The 7,676-nt window shown below is 42.0% G+C and overlaps 1 long non-coding RNA gene across 1 annotated transcript; it reads right to left on the minus strand.

Moving 5' to 3' along the window:
- Window positions 1-1,120: 1,120 nt before the first annotated feature.
- On the minus strand, window positions 1,121-7,199 carry LOC108298269. The gene is made up of 3 exons (XR_005198722.1): window positions 7,081-7,199; window positions 3,983-4,084; window positions 1,121-1,365 (listed from the first exon to the last, which is right to left on the minus strand). It is a non-coding gene; the product is annotated as an uncharacterized LOC108298269 (long non-coding RNA).
- Between the last annotated feature and the right edge of the window lie 477 nt (window positions 7,200-7,676).

The raw sequence follows: 7,676 nt of genomic DNA on the forward strand, positions 1-7,676 counted from the left end.
AAGCAGCGGCGCTGGCCGGCGCTGGCCGGCACAGCCGCGCTGGCCGAAACAGCCGCGCTGGTGACCGTGGAGCACCTCTGCCCGGGAATTTCCTAGTCTGTGGGCAATAAAAACACGGCGTCCACTCACCCTCTGCGCTTTCACTGGGAGCTGCAATCCTGAGCTGTTCCTAAATGGCCATCTTGGATCCACCAGCCTATAATCAAATTTCTTTAAACCAGTGATAAATAGAAAATCTCAAAAACAGCCAGAGGAAAAAACATATTTTGTACAGAGGAACAAAAATAAGAATTATGACAGACTTTTTGTAGGAAACAATGTAGGCCAGAAGCCAGTAAAATATCGCTTTTAAAACACTTTTTTTTTTTTTGAGACAGAGTTTTGCTCTTGTTACCCAGGCTGGACTGCAATGGTGGAATCTCGGCTCATCACAACCTCCACCTCCCAGGTTCAGGCAAATCTCCTGCCTCAGCCTCCTGAGTAGCTGGGATTAAAGGCATGTGCCACCATACCCAGCTAATTTTTTGTATTTTTAGTAGAGATGGGGTTTCACCATGTCGACCAGCATAGTCTCAATCTCTTGACCTTGTGATCCACCCACCTCGGCCTCCCAAAGTGCTGGAATTACAGGGGTGAACCACCGTGCCCAGCCTTAAAACACTTTTTAAAAACAAAAACAAAACTGTCAGCTAGAATCCTACATCCAGTGAAAATATCTTCCAGAAATTAAGGCGAGTTCTTTTACTCATCAAGATGAAGCAATCCACTATACTCTATCTCTCTTACTGATTGAAACTAAGAAGTTTCAGGCCAGGCACAGTGCTGAGGTGGGAGGATTGCTGAAGCCCAGGAGGCAGAGATTGCAGAGCCAAGATCCTGTCCCTACACTCCAGCTTGGGTAAAAGAGCAAGATTCTATCTCAAACAACAAAACTAAGAACTCTTGAAAGAATACTGAAAGTGATTACCTGAGTGCTCTAAAGAGAAAACATAGAATGCGGATTTAGGACCATAGTCCAAACTAAAATAAAATCTACAATGGAGATAACTTTGTATTTTTTCTCCTTACTTTGGAGGACTTGGGTGGAGCTAAGGGTCTTCGGAGCCTGTAGCCAGCTTACCTGTTGTGAGGTTTCTGGAAAGGATCTCTGTCGGCTGGCTTCCTTCTACCATTTGCTTACAGAATCTCTGTCTCTGGCCTTAGGCAATGCCAGTGTTCCTGAGGAGGCCGTCAAAAGAGACTGTGTTCTTGACTGTGTTCTTCACATGCTGGGTGAAAAGGTAGCAAATATGATTCCCTTCCTATATCTTCTGCCATAAGTGGGTCAGTTCTTCAGCCTGAGCCTGGATTAAGGGATCACGTATTCTAAGATGGGAAAGAAGAGTAAAATGTAAGAGGGAATGTAGTGAATAATAGGTTATAGGCGTTTCATAGGAGAGATCTCTTAGAATCCCTGTAAGAAACTCCCCAAGTTGAATTCTCTCTCTCTCTCTTTTTTTTTTTTTTTTTTTTTTTTGAGGCAGAGTCTGTCACCCAGGCTGGAGTGCAGTGACGTGACCTTGGCTCACTGCAACCTCCACCTCTTCGGTTTAAGCAATTCTCTTGCCTCAGCCTTCCAAGTAGCTGGGACTACAGGTGCCACCTGTACCACCATGCCAGGCTAATTTTTATATTTTTAGTAGAGATGGGGTTTTGTCATGTTGGCCAGGCTGGTCTCAAACTCCTGACCTCAAATGATATGCACACCTCAGCATCCCAAGGTGCTGGGATTAAAGGCATGAACCATCACACCTGGCCCAAGATGAATTCTTCTACACATTGTTTGACTTGCCTGAGGTAGAGGAAATGAAGAAACAGCCTCAGGTTTGTCTGGTTTAACTCTACTTTAAAAAGATGACCCTTTGGTTCCCCACTTTAGCCCAAGTACATTTTCATATATACACATCAAGTATTATGCAGTAAATGGCAAAAGAGAAAAAAAAAACAGGTTCAAAAGTGTTGGGCAGACATCTCTAGCATTAATTGAAAGTTAAAAAGAAAAATCAGTGAAAAGGTTAAGGATAGTATTCTTTTGAATGACAGGAAGGTAAGCCATAACCAGTAAGAAGGCAATTTAAGCTAAAGTTCTAGCCAGGCACACTGTAATCCCAGCATTTTCAGAGGCTGAGGAGGGTGAATCACCTGAGGTTGGGAGCTCAAGACCAGCCTAGCAAACATGGTGAAACCCCATCTGTACTAAAAATACAGAAATTAGCCAGTGTGGTGGCATGCACCTGTATTCTCAGCTACTTGGGAGGCTGAGGTGGGAGAATTGCTTGAACCTTAGGGGGAGTGAAGGTTGCAGTGAGCTGAGATTACATCACTGCACTCTAGCCTAGGCAATGAACAATATCTCCAAAAAAAGAAAAAAGTAAAGCTCTGAGTAGTAATTTTGTTACTCTATGTGGGATTTCACTGTTTTCTTATTATTGTATAAATATTTCTCATGGTGGTATGGTTTGGCTCTGTGTCCCCACAAAAAAGTGACATTGGATTGTAACCCCCAATGTTGGGGAGGGACTTGCTGGAAAGTGACTCGATCCTGGGGATGGATTTTTCCCTTGCTGTTCTTGTGGGAGTGAGTGAGCTCTCATGAGGTCTGCTTGTTTTAAAGGGTAGCACCTCCCTCTTCGCTCTGTCTCTCTCTCCTGTTCTGGCCATGTGAAGACCACGCCTGCTTCCCCTTCAACTTCCACAATGATAGTTTCCTGAGACCTGCCCAGAAGCCTGTACAGCCCCCAGAACCATGAGCTAATTAAACCTCTTTTCTTTATAAGTCAGTCTCAGTCTCACATATCAGTCTCAGATATGTTTATAGCAGTGTAAGAATGGACTAATACTCATGAGTTTCAATGTAGAATGTGAGCTCTGTGAATCTAAAGACAGAGCCACCTATTACCCAGTGTACAGCACCCAGTAGTATGCACACATACAAGTGGTTACTCAGTTAATGTGTAGAACCATGTAATCCTAGAGCTGGAGTGAACATTTACAGTCATCTACCCCATCTAATGCCTGAATGCCTCCCTGCTATGCTGTTCTTCTAAGTAGTTATCTACAGGTCATCTTTCAAACTCTAGTCCTTAGAGTTTCTAGAAAGTGTCAGGGAAAGTTAAGATATACACTGAGCAGAAAAGGGTTCCAGACCTATCCCCCCTTCAATCAAATATCTCTGCTTTGGTGAGTTTTACACATTTGAGTGTCTATGATTTCATTTCAACAAAGGATTAAAAGAAGTTTTGAATCCTATAATCTACCTTTTGTCTGAAACCCTGTAAGGATAGGCAATGCTGGTCCTGAGCAAATTAATAATTCATTTTCCACTCAACAGCTGCTCAATCATCTATCCAATAGCACTACCGGTTAGTACTCCACATAGAATAATGCTTTTTTTAAAAAGCTTGGAGAAGAAATATTCTATCATGAAAGGCACTTCAGAAAGCTTGAAAATCATCTCTTACAGAAAATGTTAGTCCATTAATGATAATCACCACATCTATAAATGGGAACAAATATAATACTAACGGAAAATTGTTGTTCAGGGTTTTATATGCATTAGAGATGGTTCTAACTACTTACAATTGTGCATTTAATCTTCATAACCCCCTAAGGTAGATACTGTCAGTATTTTCATTTTATAAATGAGGTAGCCTAGGTAGATGACATGCAGAAAAGTGATGTAAATTTGACCAAGGACACACAGATAGAAGCCACATTGCTAGTATTCCAATGCAGGAAGCTGTCTCCATTTGATTAATATACTATTTAATGGACAACCCTAGAGACCTAATTATTCCATAGCCTAATTGTGCCATAGTCTAGTTCTGTGTCTGCTTGTACATTTCTGCCTTTCTCCTTGCACAAACTTGCTCTTTCTTCTACCAGCCTGGGCTGCCCCACTTCAAACAGTATTGATTCACTTCCCACAGAGGTACCTCCTTACCGGAGCCTTGCAGCTGGTCTCGGCAACTCAGCCAGTTCCCTCTCCTCAAACTCCAGCTCCTCCTCCAGCACAGACTCTATAAGATCTTTGCCTCTTCACACTCTGAGAAAAGACAGGCATGCCTGCATCAGTCAGAGGCTGGACATGCTGCTGTGGGGTCACTGCCTGCAGCGCAGGAGGCAGGGTCTATCTCAAGGATAAAAGCATCCCCAGTACCAGGCTTTACACTGGTATTTTCATATCTTTATTTCTCAATCTCTCAACCACTCCCCGTTTTAGAGATGAGGAAAGAAAAGCCCATAGGCAGATAAGGTAACTAAACAAGATGATTCAACTGGAACGAGGTAAAGTCAGAATTCACATCCCCTGAGGTCTAACTCTAAATCTTTTTGTTTGTTTGTTTTTTTGAGCTGGAGTCTCACTTTGTTGCCCAGGCTGGAGTGTAGTGGCACAATCTTGGCTCATTGCAACATCTGTCTCCCAGTTTCAAGCAATTCTCCTGCTCCAGCATCCCAAGTAGCTGAGATTACAGGTGTGCACCACCACACGCAGCTAATTTTGCATTTTTAGTAGAGACAGGTTTCACCATGTTGGCCAGACTGGTCTCAAACTCCTGACCTCAAATGATCCTCCCACCTTGGCATCCCAAAGTGCTGGGATGACAGGCATGAGCCACCATGCCCAGCCATGACTTCAAATCTTCAGGCCAATGTACCAAGCCTTACAGCCTCTTAAGTAAAACATGAACATGAGGGAATGAAATAATGACTTCCTGTGTGTTTGGGAAGATACTAAGAAGTGTAGGACAGATAGTTCTCCTGTTTCAAGAATCTCAATAATCCCAAAACATTTCAAAGATTTAAATATTCATCTGGATATAACTGTAAAACTGTATATGGAGGAGAAAGATCCAAATGAGATAAGCCCAAATGCTGACAGGTGGTGTTTTAAAGGGAGAATCAACATAGCATTTGTCATGGTACTGTCACAGTAGGTTTGTAAGAATTATCGTCAGGTGACCATCACCACTATCCAAAGAGGTTGTTACTAATCTATTGCCAGCACAGATGAGAAAACTGAGGCAGAGTGACCATAAGTTAGATTTGAACCCAGGAAATTTGGCTCTGGGATATATGCTCTTTAATCATTGCACAATAATACCTTTATACTAAGGTCTCAGGTAATATTTTTCTTCTCTAGCTTGAGAGAATGTTGTGCTACAATTATAATGATAATGATAATGAATGAAGTTTAAAAAAAGATGAGTGTTTCTGCATACCAAAGCTCATCTTTTCACTTCTTTAATAAGTGGGCTTTTGGCTTTACTTTTCTATGACAGTAAGCCAGACAGCAACTTTCAGCCACCCCACCCCCTGCAATGATTTATTTTAAAATAATTGTAGAAATTGGAAAGCAGACTCAATTTCAATGTTAACCAGAGTCCTCCTCCAAATCCCTGTTCCTCTCATGCCCTTGTTCCCATGTTTCCTTGTCATTACAGCTTCTCCCTTCCTCCACTATTAGTAACATGTTTGGGATTTCACAGTGGATTTACCAATGTGAGAGCTGACTGTGGGGAAGAAAGAGCCAGCCTCTACCTTGGCCTGGCCTTCTACTGAGAACAGGGGTCTGCTGCACTTGGTATTGTACTCATTTTGGCCATGTGTCTCATAACTCTGATCCTGGAGGTCCACCTGCAGTTGCTTGCTGTCCGCAAAGCTGATACACGGGGAGAGACAGAAAAGCTGTTACAAAGTCTCTGATTTTCTGGAAATATCCTCAATCTAACCAGAGCATGAGGAATGGCTTATCTGAACTTAAATGGGAAGAGAATATTGATCCAGGCAGCAAGGCTTTTCTCCATGTCTGCTATTGAAGTTCCCATGTCCACATATTGGTAACTCATTGAGAATAGGCAGTTAAGTTCCTTCAAGGCAGATAGGGCACATTATTACTTCTTTCAGCCTTGGTGCTGTTGGCACAGTTCTTTGCAAGTGGGTGCTCTTAAAAAAGTTGAAATTGAATCCTGAGATGTTTTTACCAACAGTGGTATTACATGTCTGTAGAAGCTGATATGGATTGCTGAGAGGGAAGGACAGTTTCTTTCCTAAACCAATGTTTTAGTCTCTATTTCTCACTACACTTTCTCTGCAAATTTTATACATTTGTACTTCAGTTTTTCTGTCCCCAGCCAATTGAGAGTAAAATGCCCACTTCTACCTTTCTGGGAGTGTAGTCAGGATACAATTAATTCTGATAGATAATAAAGTCTGCAGTGTTTCATTACACAGAGAAAAGATGGAGGATCATTTATTGCTTTGGTGACTGTGCCCCTATGGGACCTGCTGTATTTCTTCAGGTGGTTGGCCAGGGAGTAGGCAGTAGCTTTGGATGTCAGGAATTTCTCTTTGAGGTCTCAGAAGTTCTGCTGGCATTTTTCCATTTCAGAGCGCAAGTACTGATTGGTTTTCAGGATGCTCATTTCTGCCCTTGGACCAAAACACGTGGTGGGAGATACTGCCATGCTGAAGCTTGTGGAGGAAGTAGAGCCAGAGCCTAGGGAGAAGAAACCCAAACAAATAATACATTCAAAACAACTAGGCCAGGTGTGGTGGCTCATGCCTGTAATCCCAGCACTTTGAGAAGCTGAGGCAGGTGGATCATGAGGTCAAAAGAATCAAGACCATCCAGGCCAACATGGTGAAACCCCGTCTCTGCTAAAAAATACAAAAAATTAGCTAGGTGTGGTGGCATGTGCCTGTAGTTCCAGCTACTCACGAGGCTGAGGCAGGAGAATTGCTTGAACCTGGGAGGCAGAGTGAGCCGAGATCGTGCCACTGCACTCCAGCCTGGCACCTGGTGACAGAGTAAGAATCTGTCTAAAAAAAAATAAATAAATGGAAAAAAAATAAAACAAATGAATGGATTGTGGTAATGGTTGCACTACTTGGGTAAATTACCAAAAATTATTCAACTCTACAATTATAATGGGTCATTTTATAGTATGTAAATTATACCTCAAAAAAGATTCTTTACATTAAAAAAAAAAAAAAGGATATCAATGGGTCTAAAGAAAGCAGATCTGAGTCATAACTTACTTTTGGGATAAACTTTGTCAGCATCCCACAACTCTGAATATCCTTAGCCACAGAAACAAGGTACAAGGTGCTGAGCTTAGAGTCTAAGGTACTGTCTGTGCTTCAGGCTCTGATAGGAAGTCCTGAGGTAAGACCAAGTGCCAGGCAATGGTCTGGAGTCACAATAACAGAATTAGGTGGAGGCGTCATGGAATATTAGGATCTCTGCCTTCCAGGTGCCTAGGTCATGTGGAAACATGAGGTCTCTTCTGAAGGTCACCACCAATGGGGACCACTCTCTCAGAAGTCTTTCTCAGCATTTGTATACCCTTGTGACAATACCACAGGCCTCTCTGTTTCTAAAATTTACCCACATTTTCATTGTTCATTATTGCAAATGCATAGAAAACATCAAGGGATACCTATTTCCCCAAGTTCTAGCAGTGTCTTAAGGACAGTCATGAAGTCATTTTTCTCTGATTAAAAATTTAACACTTTTAGATAGTCTTGGTATTCTTTGATTCTCCAGCTTTTCACATCATTTTAATACTATTAAAAAAAAACCCTGAATATTCTGCTTAGTGTGTGAGTAATTTATTTATAAGGATTTTGAGGCC

The sequence above is a fragment of the Cebus imitator genome, unplaced genomic scaffold, assembly GCF_001604975.1.
Source record: "Cebus imitator isolate Cc_AM_T3 unplaced genomic scaffold, Cebus_imitator-1.0 Scaffold925, whole genome shotgun sequence".
NCBI classification, from domain to species: Eukaryota; Metazoa; Chordata; class Mammalia; order Primates; family Cebidae; genus Cebus; species Cebus imitator.